A 22,399-nucleotide genomic window follows, 5' to 3' on the forward strand; every position below is an offset into this window, starting at 1 on the left:
AGCCTGAGCTTAACTAGGCTTTTTTTAGGACTTCAGCATACTCTGATTTGCCAATGGAGGAGTTGTAAGAAGGATCATAAATATATAACATGAAAGAACACTCTTTAGTAAGATCACAGTTCTAATAACAGAAAGCCCCAAAATTACAATAGGTTTTAAAAATAGTTCTCAATTTTGACCAAAACACTATTATATATGTAATGAAATAAACTCAGATTTCAAAATGTGCCCTTGTAACTGCTGCCCCCTGTACCTCACAGCTGCTGCTTTAGACTGTGTAGACTCATTTCTTCCATTCAACACTCTTGTCTAGGAGAGTGATTCTGTCAAACAGAGCTGAGGCAGTTCTGTCTGACAGCTGAACTGCAGGAAGTGTTGAGCATCAGGAAGAGGGAGGGGTTTGATTCTTTGTGAGTACAAAGATACAGGTTGCAGCAGCACTACCTTGGGTTCTCAATTTTTAGGCTGCCTCATTGCAGTCCTATTACAAACTTTGCTAAAGAAATCATGTATTGCATAGGGAAACACATGGCAGGTATTATATTTCATTTACTGCTTACACATTTTTGCGTCAGAAATTACCAATCTTTGGTGGTATGAGAGCTATGTTACAAGGTAGGCATGTTTTTAATTGAGCAATTTTCGGTGTTAAAGGAAAGCGGAGGTTTTCTGTTGGTTCTTACCATCCATACTCAATTTGTCGACTCATTTAAATATCAGGAGTGTGTTCCTGTGATGCCCAGTCCTGACAGATAGGGACTATGTTTATACATTTATATCACAGAATCATTGAACAGTTTGGACTGGAAGGGACCTTAAAGATCATCTAGTTCCAGCCCCTCTGCCATGAGCAGGGACACCTTTCACTAGACCAGGTTACTCAGAGCCTGGCCTTGGACACTTGGAGAGATGGGGTCTCCATAATTTCTCTGGGCAACCTGTTGCAATGCCTCACCACCCTCCCAGTAAAGAATTTCTTCCTAATGTCTAATCTAAAGCTGCCCTCTTTTCAGTTTGAAACCATTCCTCCTTGTGCTGTCACTACATGCTCTTGTAAAATGTTTCTCTCCATCTTTTTTGTAGGCTCCCTACCTGCTGTTCCTAAAAATAGATTAAGTATCAAGGTAGCTCGGGATCACTGGTTTGATGCTGACAGTTTAAAATAAGTGGAATTGTGGAGTCTCAGGAAGTGATGCCTCTGATGTACTGAAAAGTGTAGCATTGAAACAAAATCCAGCATTGAACAGCACATCCCTAGGACTGATAGACCAAATTAACACCATAAGGTGTGTGAGTTGATGCTAGCAAGTACAGTCCTGGTGACAGGACTGTCAGACCAAAATTTTCCTGCAGATTTGATTTGAACTTAACACTCATTAAAGGCAGCAATATTGCCATCAGCCATCTTCTTTCTATAGCCAAGGCAGCAGGAGCTGTGCTACATGGGTTTCTTCTCCTAACAATTCCTGAAGTGTCGTGTGTATCTGACCTGGAAGCTGTGGGACCTTGTTTTCATGTCAGTTGACACTTTGTGCCCTTTGGACACTTGCAAGGCAGAGCTGCAATGAAAATGAACCTTGCGTTGAAGCTGGGCACCAACCACTGATGTGAGACAGTGTCCTTCATGTGGTAGCAAGAACCCACCTGTTAGGCTCATCTAAACATCTAAGTTGTCTTTAGTCACTTAAAATTACTTTAACAGTGGTGGAGAATGATTCTGCTCCATCTGAGGTAATGCTTTGTGGTGCTTGTTCTGTCATTCAGGGACTGACCACAGCCTATTTGGCCTCAATGCAGGCAGGGATAAATTTTCTAGCCAGTTTTTGTACTAGACCCTCACTTCTTAAAAGCAAGCATGAAAGCCCCAGTGCATATTTAATAAGCAATTCTTTACAGTAGATGTTCTGCTAGTGGCATCAGAGTAATTTTGTGGAATTGATTTACCTGCTTTATATATCTTATGTACAAAATGGCATTGCATGAGGTAAGTTTCAGCTTTTGATCTGAATACATATACCATTTCTTTTATTGCTGCTTATTTAATTGACTTGACAAGTCTAGTTTCTAAAACATTTAAATTCCTTTAGTCCTCATTTTTAGTGATGTAGATTTTCATCCCAAGGGGCCTGAGGGCAGTAGGTGTGCTAAGCTCTTGATACACCAACCAAGCTGCAAACACTTAGAAATAAAAATACAAGCTCCATAGTTTACTAAAACCACAGTAAGGAGCAAAAAAAATCTCTGGTTTAGCTCTGAGAACACAACACAGTAAGAGACTAATACACTGTATACTCAGTTTGCAGGTCTTAATGTACCTATAAATTCTTCTTACAGTTAAAATATCAAAGAAATGAGCTAGATCTTACGTCTGATCTCCTTGCTGTCATTTTGGATATGTCAGATTTTCATTGATTATTCTAGTGTTCAAGCAGGCCATAATCTGAAACTCGGGACGGGGAGGGGGGATGTTAAGACAAAAAACTGAATAAATCTTGTCCGTAGAAGAAAATATTCTCAGTGGAATTCAACTTGAGAAGGGCTCTTGGACTATTAAAAAATGTTGGTTATCTTATTTTTATAGTCATTACTTTTTCATAAAGACAATTGCTGGCTTTGGGTTTGTTTCATATTCCAAGTAGCTTTGGTGAATAGTGAGATGGGTATAAAATTATCAGCATGATGATTTCAGTATTGGGTAACATGAGGATGAGGACAACTGGTAACCCTCAAACACAATCCTGCAACAGCTATCAACTAGGGCACTCTAAGTAACAAAATGCTGTGCCATAAAAGCTTCATGAAACCTGTTAATTCTGCTTAGCATATTATGGAGTATATGAAAGTCCCAGAATCTTGAAGATAAATTGTTCAGGATAATGCTTTTCACAGAAAAATGAGTCAGGCATTTTCTTCTGCCCACTGTGGGTAATGCTCAGTAGACTGAGGCTTCTAAATCCTGTGTCATTTATATGGTTGCTAGTCATCTGCAAAGAATATACATGCAATTTTATTTATTAAAAAAAAAGAGAGAGAGAAAAGGTAGGAGGGAGCTGATAAATGACAGTGAGGGGAAAAATAGAAGTTTTGAAAATAGCCTCTGGAAATTTAGAATTTCATACATAAAGTGTAACAGTAGGAGAAATAGGCATTTGAGTGCACTTTTCCAGAGATGCATTTTTGTACGTTTATGTGGAAGGGACAAATTAAGGTACAATCTTTTTTCATTATTCCATGCTCCTAAGTTCTGCCATTTGGTCATTTTGCCTGTCAGCCTAACCCCATTCAAATCAGCTGAAGGGTCTCTGGAATTCAGCTCTACCACTGGGCACTTGGTGCTTTGGTTCTCCCACTGGATACCAGATCTTCCAAGTGTGTGATTGCCTTTGCAAAGGAAGCGCTCAGGACCAGAGCCAGGTCTTCCTTTGAGCAGCACTTTTCCTGATACCAGACAAGAGGCCCATGTAGAGCAAGATGTGAATATGTAGATGAAAACAAGCCTCTTGACTCACTGAGATGGGGGCTGGGGAAAGGGCCTGCCCTTGGGCACTTATAAAAGCAGATAATTTCTCTCCTTTGTTACACTGCTCAGGAATTTGGCCAGGTATGGTTTCCCTCTGCTGATGGGTGCCAAGGTGATGCTGTGACCTGATGTGAATGTTGACAGGCTCTCCTGAATGTAGATGAAACATAGAGAACAGAGCAGAAAATTGAGGCCTTTGTGAAAGTCTCCTTTGTAACCATAAATAATGTGTCTTTGTGTCATGGCACAGAAATTTCTTACTTGACCTGCTGTTGCAGTAAGTAAATGGTACACTTGCATCAGGAGGGAATCATTGCATCTCAAAGCTGACAGCCAGCCGCTCAGGGGAGGGGGGAGGGGTGGTGCTGTGGTGGTGATATGATGGTATGATTTGACTGGCACAGGAAGACGACAGATGGGCTTTTTTCCACTTGCCCCATGTAAAATGGAGTGGGTTTGTGTATGAGAATGTAACAACCTGTCACACACTGTAGGAGAGGGGAGTGGGAACATCTGAGCTTCAGCCAGCACCTTGTAGAAGGCAAAGGAGGCTTTAGAGTTATCCTACAATAACAGCATCTCCAGCCGTTCCACACTGCACCTTTCAAAACTACTTTGCTGATTAGGCCATGCATACACACAGCAGTCACAGCTTGTAAAGAATCTGGGACGACAGTCCAGTACAACAGGCTGGAGCAGCTAGAGGGTTCTGGGAGACCAGTGTAAAAATGTGGATCTTTCTGGTTCTGTTCTGCTCTCATTCCCTCCTTATTCCTCTGTGTTGGTGCTTGTCACACAGTCCAGCACAGGTGGCTGAGTTCCCTGCCACAAGAGCAGTGGAGAGCAACCTGGTGCCGGGGATAAGGTTTGTCCTCTGCATTGTTTAGCTGGTGTCTGCCTATTTTGTCCCAGTGCTCACTGCTGCACTGAATTCTTGTTTAATCTTTTAAAAAATCCTGTTAATCAAGCTGGTTTCCCGGTGTCAGAAGCTGGATAGAGCTATTTATTTCAGCTCAGGTCCTGTCCTGCAGCATCCAATTCATGTACCTCCTGATTCATGTACCTCATGTATTTCCTTAACATCTTCCTCAATCGCAAATGACAGATTCCACAACCTTCTTGAACAGTAAATATGTACACTGCAAATGCTGTTATTGCCTTCTTACTGTCTTTTTTTTCCTTACTGAAATTTAACACTCCCTACTTTTTGTTCATCTTGGGCATGAAGAATAGATATTGCCTCTCCCTCTCTTTTCCTCTTACGTCCTTGGCAGCTGAGACTCTTCGTGTTTCCCTGCAGGCTCCTTTGCTAAACCACTGTAAGGAGTTCAGCTTTTGTTTGTGCAAAGAGCGTGTCCCATGCTTGTCCTGAGCACAGAACTCCAGCTGATGCCTTCCAACCCAGATGAGCTGAGCCTGCGGATTACATCAGCCAGCTTTTATCTACCATAACCTAATACAGAATTTACTTCTTAAAAACAGGATGTCACTTCTGACCCAGGAGTTTGAATGTGCTGCAGGATCTATATACTTCCAATGGAACTGCCTGATTGTTCCCAAGCCTGCACTGGTGCTCAAGTGTAGTGCTGCCAAAATGGAAAATCCTGCATTAGAGCAGCTTCAGTTCAATTTTTTTATCATCTATTTCTGCGGTTAGTCAAGTTTTGAGCTCCTGTGGTGTAGTGTAGCTGCATCCTGGATTTATCTTTACCTGTGGCACCAGCCCAATACTGGTGATTAAAAACACTGAATAGCAATGGAGCATGAAGAGACACCTGCAGAAACTTACTGCTGCATGATGAAGAACGAGCGATAAATATTCTCAAGCATAATTTCCCAAAAAGCTCTATCAGCTGCTCCAAGCAATTTTAATCTGTACTGTTTCCTTAATTTGAGAATATCATGTGAAAGAGTAAAAAAAGCCTCATAAAAGTCAACATCTGTGATTATCCGCTGCTTCTCACCTTATGGTGTAGTACATTGTTGAAGGTAAATGCACTGGTTTGAAATTATCTGACAAATTTATGCTGGCTTTCATTCATCTTCACGTTGCTCTTCAAGTGCTAAAAAGAACAAACCTCAAATTTGACTACATGCCTAGAAAAATTCTGGAAGACTGCAGTTGGTTTGACGTATCATTTCCTTTTTCCCTTTTCAAAAGATTGATCTTTTAAATCACAAGAAATCTGCTAAGGACTTTGTTAGCCACTTTTTGGAGTTTTTTGTTTTGGTGCCAAGAATAAGACTAAGCAGAGTGAAAAATCTCACATCCTCCATACTGATGTGGCAAGATGCATATGAGTCTCCATGAAACTGCTGGTGCTATATTTTGTAGAGAGAATGGTGGGTTTGTACTGCTCTGTTTTGTCTCAGTGTGGTGTTCCTACAAAGAAGGGTGATATGAATCTAGTAAGAAGCTCTCCTAATATGTTGTGCAAAGCCCTATGAATGTGCCTTTGAGGACTTTTAGGGATAAAAGGAGAAAAGTGCTAAGCTGTCACCAGAATTGTTGTTTATCAAGGGCCCTTAAGAAGGGAGAACAAAAGGAGATAAATGACTGAAGTGTTTTGTGATGCTCTAGGTGTCCAGTTATGAGAAGCAAGAAAGCAAAGCCTTGTCAAAGTCAGCCACCATGACCCTCAAACACAGGGCTGTGGCTCTTCACCTGTCCCTGTCTTTTGCCAGCTCAGGGAGACAGTGTCATGCAGCTCAGGCAGTGTTCATGCATCTAAAGATTCAGTGGAGGAATATTCCCTCCTGTCCTTCCTTTGGATTTATAATAAGTACCTGATTTTTTTCTGGTCTTCAGACTTTAGTTGAGATTGAACTATCATTGCTTACCAATGAGCTCCTGTTACTCTTTTCCTCTCAAATCTTACTTAAGGTCTCCCCATCCTGGATATAGGGCAGGCAACAAGGCTTCCCTTGTCAAGAGGATTTCCGTCTTCCTCAACAACTCATGTAATGTCATCCCGTGGCTGAGGATGACAAAGCCATCTTGGAAACATCATCTGTGGGCTTCTTTTCAGAAAGCATTTGGCTCCATTTGATCCTTGAGCAGAAGGATTAGGGTTTACAGGTCTAGAGCGACACTGCCTGTTGTGATGTTCTCATGTTCAAGCCTTTTGAAGTACCTTAGTTGAGCAGCCAGGGTTCCTTGGTATGTGTGACTCCTGGCTGTCTTTGTGCCTCTCTGGGGCCTTTGAGACTTGGGTGCCAACAGAGATCCCATTTCCTGGGCAGGAGTCCTTCTATCAAGCCCAGATGAAAGTTCAGCAGTCCCTGCTGCTGTTCCTTTGCAGTGATGACTGTAAATTGGATTTTTTTGGTGAGACATATGATTTTTTCTATATCAAAGAATGAATCTTTACTTACTGGCAGGATATTGAGCAGCATAATAAACCATCTTTAATCTGGTGCTACCTGCTAAGAGCCAAAGCAGAGGACACCTGCAATACATTCATTTCCGTTCTCCTTAGCCTAGCAGATAGAGCAAGCAATAAATCACTCTCTTCCTAACTATATTTTTAGAGGAAGACTGTTATCTTACCTCTTCTTGAACATCTCTTTTCCTAGACTAAAGTACTTTAAGGTTCTTTCCTCTAGACTTTCCATACTTTGCATCTTTGAAGCATCAGTCCCAAGACTGGAGGCCACCCTGATGTCAAGGCTTCACAAAAACCTTCTGTTAGAACAAAACCAATAGAATAATTATTTCCTTTCCACATTATGCTGCTATTAAAGTATCTTATAGTTGATAAAGCAAATCTATAATTACTATAATTGAGTTGTCTCCATCAGCATAAAGTTTGGACATTTTGCATGTAGCAACAGGACGAAACTGCACCAAGTCTGGGCTAGACCTTATAAAGATTGAGATGTTAATTAATTTTACTTAAGCACCTGAATACTTTTATGAAATTGATCTTTTGCATATTCATATTATTGAGGTGTAATAGCATAAATATGGATTAACAGTTTTGCTCTGGGACCCTGACACCTTGATTATAGATATTCAAAAGTCATTTTCTTTCAAGAACCAGGAGCAGGCCAATTAAGATGCAATATCAGCTCCACTTACAGTGTCACTATCTTGACATGAAATCCTCGATTTAGTGCTGTGAAAGGGAGATGAAAGGTGCAAGCTTTGCCCAATTTCCTTTGCACTTCAATAATCTTTACATTTACACTTCCAGTGAGGTGTCAAAGATTTGGATGTTATATTTTTGGATGAGAATTGAAATAACTTCATGCCTGAGGTATTTTAAGTTCTTGAGCCTGTATTCTTGGTGCAATACCAGCAGACCACAAAGCATCGGAGACATACTTCACCCTGACAGGTTTTCTGTGCAATGAATGTATTTTTATACAGTGCTAATTTGGTGTAAAGACCACAATCTTGTCTATAACATCTAATGAAAAAACTTACAAGTCAAATAGTTGTTTAAAAAACTCCACCAGACCAAACAAACCAACCCACAAACACAAACAAGCAAGCAAGCAAAAACAAACAACAAAAATTCAAAACAAACCCAAAACTTCACAAACCGCACACTATTCCTGTCAGGCACAGGATAGCAATTTCCAGGGCACTGCAATTTACAAAAGTCTTTGAAATTATGTGGGACAGCTCCTTAGTTCTAGCTGACTTTTCCTAATTAAAACAATTTCAATTAGTTATTCCTAGGTCGTAAGTTGAAACCATGACTATAGTTTGCCCTTCAATACAGTAACATTTAAAGACACCTTTAATCTGAAGTAATTAATTAGGAAATACACTATAGATCCCCATAGACAGTCCTCTAGCAAACAACTGGCACTACATAAAAGCTTGTGTCAGCTTGAAAGTGATACACTTATGAAAATGTATACCCCAAGTCCTAGAACAGCTTTCACCTAAGCCACAGTCCTTTCTGCTTTTTGAAATGTGCACTAAATACCTGTGCAAATATCATACTTTCAAATTTAAGCCAATAATGTCAAAAACAAATCTCAATTAAGCTTCACAGCACCACATTTTTTCACACTGGGACATAAAAGAATATTTCTGCTTAAATTCTTGAAATGAAGAACAGGCAACGTAGCTCGCTGCCCCAAAATCTGTCTCGGAGTAAGGAACAGGGCCAGAAGGGCTTTTAGCACTGGTCCATCCTAATGAACTGCACTTTCCTGAAGCAAAGGAAACTTTGATTTACGGTCATTGTGTTGGGCTTCATCAAGGGAATGTGGAAGGGGATTTCAAGCCAAGGCTTCAGGATTACCCATTCTCTGTGGATAAAATTCTGAGCACGTTCACCCCTGTCTGAAGCACCATGATTGAGACACACCATGAGATTTGAAAGAGAAAAAAAGTGGATAACACTTTCTTTTCTTGGACCTCCAGGGCATCTTTTTTATACGTAGCAATTTTTTGGGCTTTTGTCTGTAACCCTAAGAACTGGAGTCTTTTTCTCTAAAGTAAATTCATTGAAGACTGTTGTACGATCAGAAGACCCCGGAGTTCCCGCCCTAGGAAACACAGCAAGTGCAAGTGTTGTGAAACTGGCAAAAACGAGCCTTGCCACCTTAACTAAACGTTTTCTCACAGGGTGAAAAATGCTCCTCTACTGCAGAGTACTCACTGAAGAAATTTTGCATCATATTACCATGTAATTATCTCGGCTTACTAAGAGCAATCATAGTAAGAACTGAACAACTCCTAATTCCCATCTCTGTCATGAGCACACTAGTGAGTTGCCTCAGCTCTGTGTGCAGCTTCATTTCAAGGCAACAATTAGAGCAGACCCATTTATGAGCAGGGTTAGCTGAGATATGGCTTGCAGAACAATTTACTTTGTCTGAACAGTTGTCACAAGTTGTTGAGTTTACAGTTACATGCAGCTCTCTAGAGCTAATAATAATCTGATAACACAGTGAATGCTTTTTCTCCTTCCTTCTTCAATGCATATCTGAGAATTGTGAAATCTAAGTTTAAAGAATGTCTTCCTCTGCCTTGACCTTGTGGTTTCTCAGTGTCTTTGAATGGCAAAATTAGGGGTGAGAAGGCAGGTCTGCTCAAGAGCTGATGTACTGTTGGACCAAATTTAGTATGGCAATAATAAAACGATTGTACTGCTTTCGTGTGGTAAAGTATACATTAATCATTTCTACCAGGGAAGTTCTGACTGTGGCAGCTGTGCTCTACTGCAGCTCCTGAGTTCACCTGGTAGAAGTGTTGCTGGGTTTAGAAGAAAGCTAAAAGGAGAATTCAGGTCAGGTAACTACTGAAAAAACATCTTTTCTTCTATTTACATTTCATTTGAGCAATGTTCTCCAAAACACATCCATCTGTATGCCTGTGCACAGTCTTGACCCAGAAATTGTTCTTTACAATGGAATCTGTAATTCAGGGAATTTCTTAACATGTTCAAAGATTTCCCTCTGGACTGTTGCACAACTAAACCAAGACAGTAGAAGACCAGAAATGTCTCTCAGGCTGTTTTAACTGTAGGAGGAAACTGAATGAGAATGCACCTTTAACGTGATGCTGTTTGTTGGCAAACACTCCAGCGTTGTTTAGCCAAGCCTGAAGAAACCAAACAGGATGGTGTTTCCTTTCTAACATCCCATCAGCCTTACAGCCAGTGCCCAGAGCCATGTCTTTATAGACTTTCTTTTAGGGTCCTGCTCCTTGCGTTTTTGCAGCTGTACCCACAGCAGTCCCTACCAGCCTCCTCTGAGCACTTTTTCCTTCTCTTTTGCTCATGCCTGCGCCTAATTGAGCAACAGCCAAGTGAGCTTTGTGCCTTAGCTTTGCCCTTAGTAAGATTCTTAGGGAGTTTACTCTTTAAATAGATACCATTTTTGAAAACACACCCACTTTAGTACAGCAGTTCTTTTCCCTTGTTGGGTATGGTTTCAATGGGGTAAATACAGGTAACTGATGAAAAGAGATGAGCTTGAATTAGAGTGCCAAGGCTTGCAATGGGGCTTCACACACACTTTCCTTCCTAAACTGTGACCTTCTTTTTAACATCTAGCCACTCGTCTCAGTGTGTTTATTTCCTGTTACAAGGTGTTTCTAACACCTGAATAATCTCATCTAACCTAACAGTGCCTTGTTTAACCCAGTGGTTTCCACTGTGGGTTTACAGAAGAACAAGTCATGGCAGAACCTAATGGTAATCAGAGAAACGGACAGTGTCCGAGCATAACGAACAGCAGCTGCCTTTCCAAATAAGACCCGTCTCACTCACAATAATGAAGAGATGGAGGTAAATGCAACTGTCAATTAATGCACAAACAGAGTCATCAAGAATTTCTCATTTCCAGTCCGTTGGGACCACTTTTTCCAGAACATCTGGCATTGATACTAATAATTTCTCCATCTTTGATCTTCCAATTTATTTACTGCTTATGTATCTCTCACACATTTAATGCAAGTTGTTTGTGCTCTTTTATGGCCAACATATGCTGGAAACCTGAGCTCTGCAGGGAGACTCAGTGCTGCACAGGCTGCTGCAGTGTTTGAGTGGGGATGATGGAGCTCTGCCGGAGGAGGTTGCTCTGTACCCGTCCTGGTGGACTTGCCTCTGTCTGTTTCCCAGACTGTATAATATTCCTGATAGCTCTAATGATCAGGGAAGACACGTGCACACACAAGGAAAGGTAGTTCATATAATCCCCCCCACAGATTTTCAACAATTGAGATACTGAGCTGGAATTTGATATCTGTGAAGGACTCCAGTGAGAAATTTTCCAGGTTTATGTGCTGCTCTATCCAGTAGTTGTTTGACATCCAACTCAGAAATACAAAACACCATTGTCACCAGAAATTCTTTGGATGAATATCTGAAAAATATTTCTAGTAGGATCACTATTTCCTCTGAGATGTCTATTAAAACTGAACTGAACTAAACTAAACTAAACCAAACCAAACCAAACTAAACTAAACTAAACTAAAATCAAGTCAAATCAAATTAAATCAAATAAATCAAATCAGGTGAGTTACTCAGAAAACAAAGGAAATTTATGCATGTTATTTTGACAAGAGCTCAGTTAATTCACGATGTTTACATATCTATTCAGTCCTGAAAACAAATTAACTCTTTGCATCTGGAATATCTAATTTTCTGCCAGGTAACTTATCTGTATTCAAGCTACAGTTGCCATACAGGTGGTTTCAGTGTAATTCTGCACAGTCACAACTGTGTGAATGAGAGTCTTGAATTACTTCATGTAACAGGGACTGCAGTGCTGCACAAGCAAAGGATGCACAAGCTCCAGCTGTCTTTTAGATGCTTGGCAAAGCTACAGATGGAGCACTGGGCTGAAAATTTTTGGATATCAGACATCCTCTCCTGTGAATGTTCTTTATGACAAGCACTGGTGAATAAAGGGTAGCCCAATGTGGCAGTCTAACTCTGGTGCTGACACTGCTTCATTCTTGCTTGAGGTGTCTGTACTTTTGCTTTGGCTCTTGGCATGAATAGGCTTGGAGTTCTGGTCCCACTGTATGAAAAAATGTTGTGTAGAACACAATTGTGTAAAAAGAAATTGAGGTTTTTTTGATTTTGAGAGCATAGAGGGGCTCTCCTGATCAATGAGTTCCATAAGGGGGGAAATATTCACCATTTATGGGTAATAGAGTGTTGTTGAGTGATGAGGGCATGGTATGATATGGACTATCACATTGAGTGAAAATATCACATGAGTTCAAATAAAACTCAGATTTCTCCAGTCAACCAAACTGCAGGTAGTGAGAAAGAAATGGCCATAAAGGATGAGATGCCAAATAGTTAAAATCTTTTTTTTTTGTCATGGTGTAAGTATAACAGGGTGCACTCAGAAAATACTGAGAAAATGCTAGAGGTTAAATGAAAATATCTCTATTTCTTTGCAGTGGGAAATTTAAATAACTGGGGGGGTGTTGCATGACTGCAAGGTTCATGTTGCTCCAAACCAGAGGAGGAGGGTGTCACCTTCTGCCTTTAAGCTGGCTGCCTGGATGGTGGACACGATAAACACCAGAAACCAAGACTGTTGCAGCATGATCCAGCTGCCAGCTTGAGGATGGATTTCTTCTTTTTCTCATCTTCTTCCAAACAGGTAATGGGAGAAGTTTCAGCATTGTCATTGTCTTGGGGGAGAAGTAGTTCTTCCTTCTCAGGAAGAAATCTTGAGGAATTGTAGAAGTGACACTTATTCTCTTTTTCTTTTTCATTTTTTTCTTTTAAGCATTGTTATTTTTGTGTCTTTAAGCAGCTTTGCACTGTGTATCACATCTATTTTGAAAGCTAGAGACCAAGTTTTGTATGAATACCAGTTACAGAACCTGAATCCGCATCAGCAGGACTCAAATCCCATTAGTATTGCATTTTGCATAAAATATTCAGAATTAATTATATATATTTGTAGGGCATAGGAGGTGTAAATTACTAAATAGAAAAGAAATATGTAGGAAAGCGTGGCCTGAAGTGTGTATCTGAGACTTGGGAAATTATGCATAATGAATAGATAAGCGTGCTGCTGAATTTGGATGGTTTCCGTAGGTGGATGATGGAAATTGCACAGCACTGATGTGTAAATAATGCACAACCACTTAGTAACTCTGACCTGTTACTTATGAAACAGAGGAGAATGTGCCAGAAGAGCCTGACTATAATGCTCCAATTAAGTCTCTCAGTCACATGTACATGTACAGCTTCCAGCAGCCAGTGCAAAGGCAGTATGACAATTTGGGAATTGTATTTTGATGATTCCTTCACCCCTCCTGCCCTGTCATCACAAGGCAGTTTTTGCAACTACATAGTTGAGGGCTTCCACTGCAGCTTGTTCAAATACTGAACTTTTCAGTTGCTAGAGGGAAAATTCACATAATATGTGTGCGCTCTTTGCATGCTACTGAAAACAAGTACATAGACAGTTTAATTTATTTATAAAATCTCAGAAACGAGCATGTGCTGCTGTAGATGAATATAAAGAACGGCTGGCTCAAGCTAGATGCTGTGGATTGAAATACTAATTAATTTTTTTCTAAAGGCTGAATCTCATACTGCAATTCATCCCAGGAACGGGGAAAAAAGATATTCATAGCAAGAGACTGAGCATTGCCAGTGTTTGTATGCCACTGAAACTTCTCTCAAAAGCAGCACGAATTTACTCTGAGCTCTTCCTCTGCTTCCACATCCCTGAATGGCTCTTTGCAATAGATCACAATGTTTTTGTATTTGGGGTAAAACAATCATAAATATGGCAGACAGTAGGCAACTATTTTCTCTGTATCCTGATATCTTACCTACTGTCTCTCTGCTCTGGTAATTGCTGTAGTTTTGGCAGTGGAGCAACCCCCAAGAAACCCGGCCCAGCAGGAACACAAAGTTGTGTTGTCTCCAAGAGGGGCCACATGCTGGGGAGTTTTTCAGACCCTCATGTAATGTTTTGGTTAGTAAAAGTAACCAGATCTCATGAAATCTGGAGAAAACAACTCCTGCGCATATTTTTTCAATTACAGAGAACAAGAAACCCCCATTTGCCTTCTTTTTAATCTCTGCAGATTAACAGTGGGGACTTATTTGAAGGCCTAGGTCTTCCTCCAGTTGACAGGAGTGTTTTGGTCTTGATTTCAGCCTCAGCCTCCAAGGCACCGGGACTCCTGTTATCCTGCCAAGCTGCTCGCAAATAAAGTAATGCTGTGGCTTTGCTAGCCCCACATTAGGGTTTTTGTTGCCTCACTGGTGAAGTGTCCCTTCCTTGCTATCTGTGGAGAGAGCTTCCACAGCCTCTCTCTTACTGTGTGTTAACAACACCAAAGAGAAATCTTTCTATAGTACAGAACCCAGAGCTTTGTCCCTTTCTGGCATGCAGTCCAACAAAATTGATAAAGGAATTAAATCTTTCATGAATCATCTTTAAAATATGTGATATTTGTGTTTGAGGGTGATGTATATTCTTTATGGAAAACTATCTCCTGTCCAGTACATTCAGAATGGATAAACAATTTGTCATGCATAATTTTAATGATGAAAATAACATTCCATGGGTGACGGAATGAGGATAAATGCATTTAATATGAAATCCTGGTTTATATATGGACATATAGGCTGTATTTCTCATACACAATAGTGTAACTTCTAAAGTATTTTTCAGGTTTTTCTAGCTCCAGTTCTGCTCAAAAGAGAATTCACCAGACCGTGTGGAAACTCTCCTCCTCCTTAAGTGCCTTAATTCACAGGCAAAACAGGCAGCTGCTGAAGGCAGAAGCCTGACAGGAACAGCAAAAACCCCACAAGAGTCAGCCACCGCCTCCTTTGCCTACAGGAAGGGGAATTGCCCCTGGTGAGGTTTTGGCTGTGTGGGGTGGGCAGAGGCAGCTCTGCCCATTCTGCAGTGCTTCCCCGTGAAGAAACAGAAGTTCACCTCTGTCTGCTCCGTCAGGAAGATGTGGGGGTGAGTGTGAGTGCATCCCTTAAGGAAAGCTGTTTGGAGTTCTACCTTAAAGAGAACAGAGCTACCTGGAGTATGTGTGGTGGCTTGTGACCAATAAGCGGCTGTGGTGTATGCAAGGTGAATTGGTTAACCAATTATGTAGTAGCATGTTGGATGTGAAAGGGCATAAAAGGTGTGGATATTACTGCTTGAGAGTTAGTCAGATGTAAATCTACTGTTGTAATAGGAACTTCTAGGAACTAACTTCTTCTATTATGTGCTGTGAAGAGCTGTCTGTTAATCTATCTTGAATAAACTCCCTAAGTTGTGAGCCTTCTGATCAAGCCTTCTGATGCCTGCTGTGCCTGAGCTCTTCTGACCGTCAGTCCACAACCCAGCTCGGTATAAGGGGCTCCCCCTATAGGAAGACTTGCTCCAGCTTTGCCCCACTCTGACCCATGTGAAGTTGAACCTTTGTGGAGGATGACAGCCCGTGTTTCCAGCATGACACTGTTCTCAGCCGAGCTCCTCTGATGTGGTGGGGGAAGCAAATAAAAGTATGAAATAGTGGCTAATAAATACTTGGAATCTTTGGCCCTGACATCAATGGTCATGATAGATGCACAGTACCACGCTGAAGGAAGGGTTTTTTTTCAATTAAAAGGGAACAAGTCTCAATGTTGATGCTATAATTTCATTTCTAGTGGGTATTCTACTATCTGAAGCAAAAGCTCAGCACTGTCAGAGGGCTTTTGTGTGGTTTTGACTAATATAAACAAGTATTCATATGTGATTCTTCCTTTGCAAGCTGATCCTGTGGTGTATTTACCTAAGCTGTTCTCTTCTGGGGGTATCTTGGTGACACACTTCAGGCATAAGAATCACTAAACTAGATTTAGTCATGCACACTTGAGTCACAGTCTTGTGTTACTTAATTTAGTACAGGCCATCAAATATTTTTACCTCTGTATTAGGGTCAGGACAGAACTAATCAGGAGAGATTCACTGAGGTTTTATGTGTCATACAAAGTACTCAAGCTAATCTTCCACACTCAAACTTACTCCTCATCACATGTGACTGAGACAGAAATACACAGGGGCCACACATTTCATGTATATACACACATCTTTGCCTGTGAGTTTGGTGAGACTAGTATGTATGTGTGCAAGGGCAATATTAAACATTAAAACCATCTACCTGAAAAAGCAACGCCTTTCAAGGTGAGAGTAAAGATGTTCAAGGTGACAGTCAGAGCAGAGGCACACAATCCCCAGCCTGGTCTGACCTGAAGATGTTTTGTTGATACAGATACACTATGGGTGCATTGCAGTTGCACAAAATACTGCTGAGTTCAGCGTGGCTACCTTGGTGCAGGACATACCTGTTGGGGTTTCAAAGCACACGGTTTATTAATATATTAAGCGATAGTTACACTGGTGGAAACATCCTTGCTACACAGAGGCCTGAAGTAACAGACACATTTGGCACAATCATTTTGGAAATCTTAATCTGTTTAGCCTCTTTAGTATTCATCTTGTTAAACATGAACAGCACTAAATAAATTGGTGCTACTTAAATATTTATCAAATGTCTCCCTGCATGTTTAAAACGCAAGCAGGCAGCCAGTCATAAACATCAACTTTTTTTTTTTTATTCCTCTGGGATCATCTTTATTTCTTCTTTGGCCCTCAAAGGCTCAGCATTACAGCCAACCCAGTGCCACAGAGCAGGGGGAAGCCAGGCAGGGTCTCACAGGATGTGTGGCAAAGGGGTGGGAGTGATACCGACAGAGCCCGGAACCCCCCTGGGGCTGAGCCCCAAGTCCCTGGCACAGCAGTGCATCCCTGGCCTGGGGCTCTGCTCGGCCTCCTTGGTGGTTTCCCAGTGCTGTCCATGGCACCGAGCAAGCATTTCCGCACATTTCTATTCGGAACAAGTTTTGTTTACCCCCATGATTCCAAATCTCACTGCAGCTTCAAGCTGTTGTTTTATCGCAATCTTTTGCTGCAAATAAGCTTTAAAAACCTGGTTTGCATCATTACCAGGAGGCTTAGAAGCAGAAAGGAAGTGAGTTAACTACTTTAATATGAATTACAAAATCATAGCAACAACCATGAACACAACCTCGTCCCACCCCCCTTTTTCATTGGCAACTGGTACATTTTAACAGTGCTGAGGTTTGTGCCAGGTGCATGCAAGGAATTGCAATTAGAATTTGCTTCCAGCCACGTTCCACAGAGTGCCAGTGCCAGCCAAGCACAAACATGCATTGCACTGCCAGGCACTAGAAGAGGAAGTTGAACCAAAAATGATCCTGAGAAGACCGTGGCACAGTATAGACCTGGGTTCTGATATGAAGTCTGGTAGGGTCACTGAGCTCAGCAGTGTGGGTTTCAACTAGTACAAGTGATGACAAGGCCAGAAGCACAACCACTGACACTCTGCCCTGCAATAGCATCTTCCCTTGAGGAGCCATGCACTGCACAAGCATCTTTGTTTCCTGTTTACAGATAAGAGAAAAGACAGGTTATAATCACTTTCTAAAATATGTATTAGAAGTTGGGGATAAAATAAAACAAAAAAATCAAACCTCTTTGACTCCTAGTTTTGTGCTATTCCCACAAAATCATGCTTAACCCTGCTCCATGTGCAACCAAGAAAACTGATGGAATGTCACTCTTTTCATTGTACACCACAGGATGGTTAGTATCAATGGTTCAGGGACAATATCTAAAGTCGTTTCAAATGGGGGTTTTGGGAACCCAGTTCTGTGCCTGCTGATACTTTCCTCAATGATACAGATGAAGGAGTGGAGGGTGTCCTTATAAAATATGTAACTGATGCCAATTTGAGAGACACAGCAAGCATTTTGGAGGCAGAATTATTCAAAATAGTCTTTACAAACTGGAAAAATTCTAAATCAAATATATGATATCAAAGAAAGCAAATTGAAAAGCAAGAAAAAAATCAAACACACACAAAAAACACCCCAACCTCAGAAATACTTGTCTGAGCAGAAGCACTGCCTAAGAGATCCTGGATATTGCAAGGACCAATACACACACTGAGTACACACCTATCAACAAGGCAGATTTACCAGTGTATGGAGAAGAGGCTCTTTATGGTGTGGGATGTTGTTAGGTTGTTTTCCTCAGGAAAGGAGCTCTCAGGAAAGGTGCTGGGGTGCAGGTTGGGCAAGAGCCCCAGGATATTTTGGGAAGATTTTTCAGCTGGGAAGGGGAACTAGGGACTCTTCCTACTCTGTTTCTACACATGTGTGGTATTTCTCCTGTTGTGAGATCCAGTGCCCAAATGAAATGTAATATTCTTGACACTATTCTCTGTCTTAATATTCATCTGGTCTTTGTAGCAGCTTATGGAGCAAAAGAGAGAGGTTAAAAGTTTGCTCCAACTGACTAAAAAACCTCAATTGATAAGACTGAATAAAAGTTCTCCAGAGAAATTTTTTTGGTCACAAATAAGTTCAAAATGACTTCATACTATGATCAAAGCACAGTTAAATCAGCGCTAAACCTCTTCCTGCCGACTAGGAAGAACTGACATTCTGCAGATTTGAAAAACAGCAATTGAGGCAGCCTGGATACAAAGGTTAACCTAGACAGATTAATATGAGCTTGTATAAAGCTCTTAATGCTATTCCAAATGCTAATAGTGACTGACATTATAGGGTTTCCTGGAACTGATTTAGAAAGACGAGAACTGTTTGCAATAAAAAGCTGTTTATCTAATAAGAAGAGCAAAAATTCCTTAATTACCCAGCAATTTAACTAATTATGATCTCATTTAAAAGAAAAAATAATTTCCAAACATGGCATACATCTGTTTGATTTCCCAAGACACTGTACTGTATCATATAGTGCTTCAGAGGCACTGCCAAAATACATGTTGACAGAAAGCTGTGAAAAAAGGCAAGTTTTATTATAACCATTTTGCCAGTCAGTAAAGCAAACTGCAGCAAGAACAGTGTTTTTCTCACAGTAAGAAAAAGGGGGACAGACAGAATCATAGTGAGGGGGATTAGCTTCCCCATGTCCACCTCCATGTCTCTTCTTCCACGCCTTGGAATGCACAGCTCCTAATTAAGCACTAAATGATCCTCAATGCTCTTCAGCACACAGGTGCTCTACAGAGATGCTTTCAACCATGCACATGTTTCTCCTTTTTATCTCAGCCAAACACATACTTCCTTTTTTTTCCTCCCCTCCTCTTTTTAGTGAAATAACAAATGTGAGACTATTGAGAATCTGGCAAAAGCATAACAGGAATTTTGAGAACCTCAGGGAGCTGAGCCATTTCACTGAAAGTAATCTTAGCTCACAAATATAACAGCAGTCCCTGACAGTACTGGAAATCCTGCTTCAACAGCAAAATATCTTGAAGACTTTTTTTCCTCACTCTAAAATCAGTGAGAAAATGTATACTTAAAATCTTTAAGTGCTTCTGCCAAGAAGTTTGGACCAGATGATCCTTGAGGTTCCTTCCAACCTAGTATTCTATGATTCTGTGATTTAAGCATACAATTATAAAATACTAGCTCCCCTCCTCCATCACAGAAGAACTACAATGTTAAAAAAGAAATTTGGCTTCTCAGGCAAAATCAAATGACAAGATATTTAATTTAGCATCTTTCAGACATTGCAAAGCAACTACAGAAAATAAACATCAGAATGGCTATAGTACAAACTAACTTGGACTGGAAATTCAACTGGAAAGGTTTTTCAAATATATGTGGTATGCTGTGTCACTAAGTACAAATTAATAATATTTGCTGTATACCAACATTCAGATTTGGCTGCCAGCTACACACACACATATCTCTGCTTTTTGAATTCAATGTAAACTGCATTCCCATCCCAGGGATGTTTGCTAGTCATTCTGGGAATTTTCACAGATTTCACAGAGGCAGGGAATATTTTTCATGTGATCTCTCTGGTCTTTCTTTGGCAACTCTTGGGTGGAATTACTATGCACACTTTTTTATAATGTTTTGCTGGGGTTTGCTCTGTGTATTGAGATACTCTGCAAGCTACTTAAATCCAATTACAAAACCACCGCAATGTGCATGTTTCATAATATGAAACAGCTGCTAAGGAAAGCTCAAAATACATCTGATGTGCACTTTTTAATCATATGCCTTTACTATACCAACTCTCAGCCCATACAGAATATATAAACTAATACATTTTACTGCAGTGAATTATGGATTACTTTTTATAGGATGATTGCTTCTACAACTACAGCACAAATTGGGAATTTATTTATTTTCCTTACTACAAATAGCAGTAAAACAACTACAACTGTGAATCTGCAAAAGCAAATATTCAAGCCTGTACAGAGGCAAACGCTGGGATGAGTAAGGTACAACAGAAACAGAGAACAGTAAGCTGGAGAAAGCTTTATCAAAATATGGTGATAATTACTATCGTTTGGACTTTTGAAATCAAACACAACAAAACAACAGAAAGTCTTTAAATTTCTCAAAATAGTGTGTCTGGCAGGTAGCTGCTCCTGATTGTCTTGTAAGGCCTTTCTGCAACTGCCTCATCAAAAGGGCAGGATGAAACACAGAGGAGTCTAATGAAGCGTCCATTTAGTGAAAGGAGTGGGAAAAGCAGTTTGCAATCTAAGCTCTAAGCTATTAGACATCAGCTCTTCAAATGTTTGTAATTCAATGTTCAGGGAATTAAAGAGCAGAAAGACTGCCACAAAATGAGTGAGGCTCAGATTTATAGATAAAGCATTAGAATAATAAACAATGGCTTCCAGATTTGTCAAAAGACTTTTCCTACCTTAGCAGCTGTGTACGATTTGCAGCTTTATATGCTGAAGAGGATGCTTCTGTTTTCTAGTTTGAATTGATACCAAAGTCCCAGTCTGCTGTCTGTCATGTCTACTTTGGAGCACTGCCTCTTCCAAGTGCAAACCCCCTTTTTCTACACTGTCTAGCTTGTACCAGGCTTGCTGTCAGGAAAAGCCATCAGCATTCAATCACAGGCACTCTTTTAACCAAGTGACCAGGCAATAGCAGTGCTGGTAGGTGTTACAACTTGTGCTATTATTTAACATGTCTCTTTCTAACACTTAGTTCTGGGGGGAAAAAAAAAAAGAAAAAAAAAAGCATTGAGGTTCTACCCAGCAAGATTCTCTTCAAGAATAATGCTACACCATCATAACACCTTCAGTTTGTCAAAGCAAAAGTCAAATGGCAGCAAACAGTGTTGGGTCAAGATATAGAGGTTAGACTCGAAGACCAGTATCCTCACCTAATTCTTTGGTATTGCTTGGTACTGTGGAGCCACTGCACTCATCATCACTATTACGAGGCTGTTCAAAAGAGTGGAAAAGAAACTGGGAAATGAAACTAGACAGCTCAGGTGAAGGCAAAAACTTTAGTCTTTTATTAAAGAGAGAAGATGGCTCTTCTTACTGTTCACAGTATGACCAAGGTCTACTGTCATCTGAAACACAGGTACCTCTTTCCAGGAGTCTGCCATACCTGTTGAGCTTAATATTGAAACTAGCACATGAGTTCATAGTTTTATGTGTGCATAGAATCACATGTAAGGTAATCAGAACAGTCCTCTCTGGCTTAAAAGAAAAAAACCTATCAATCAAGGAGCTTTCGAAACAACCAAGTTGACCATTCATTTCTTCACTGGATGCAGTACAGACCAAAGAATGCAGGACTTCCTGCAGTCCCTTTTATGAAAGCAGGTGATGAGTAAATTCAATGATAAAAGTTTGTCTTTGTTTTGCTCAGATTAACTATTCAATGTCTCCATTTTCTGTGCCTATTTGGGCCTCCATTTCCAGGTCAAAGGTTGCAGACTGTGGGACATTCTCAGGTAAATGACTTGCACCCCAGACTTCACTATTCCTTGAAATGTGCCAGTCTGGAGATTACACATGAACTAATACTTATGCAGCCAGAGACTGGAAATTTGAACACAGAGCAAACCAGCATGACAACATGGATGCACCCCTGCTGTACTCATCAGCTCGACTGTGAACTCAAGCAGAGAGGGAGGGAAGCTGAAGCACCGCCTGAAGCACAGCAGAACCAAGAGGCACACTGTGGCTCTTGGAGCATGAGGTTGATTCCTGCTCTGCTGCCTGCACAAATACACTTATGTGCTACCTCTTAACTCAGGCTAGATTCTAAGACTACAGACTAATTTTAAAGCAATAAAACTCAGGTGTTCTCTGATGCTATAATGCTCTCTGTTCTCAAAGGCTTAATGTTGCCATGAAATACTTCTAATATGAAAATTATTTTATATTCTGATATGCAAAAAAGGTAAAGTAGCAGAGTTAAAGGTCAGCTTCTCTATTTTATATCTTGCCTGCTTCAACAGTGGAAATACTTCACACTTTCCTGGTCTCTTATAGCTCATTAGAAGGCAGGTAAAATACAGGAAACTATAAATTAATGAGAAAATAAGGGAAAGAAA

The sequence above is a fragment of the Pithys albifrons genome, chromosome 5 (genome assembly GCF_047495875.1).
Source record: "Pithys albifrons albifrons isolate INPA30051 chromosome 5, PitAlb_v1, whole genome shotgun sequence".
Taxonomy (NCBI): Eukaryota; Metazoa; Chordata; class Aves; order Passeriformes; family Thamnophilidae; genus Pithys; species Pithys albifrons.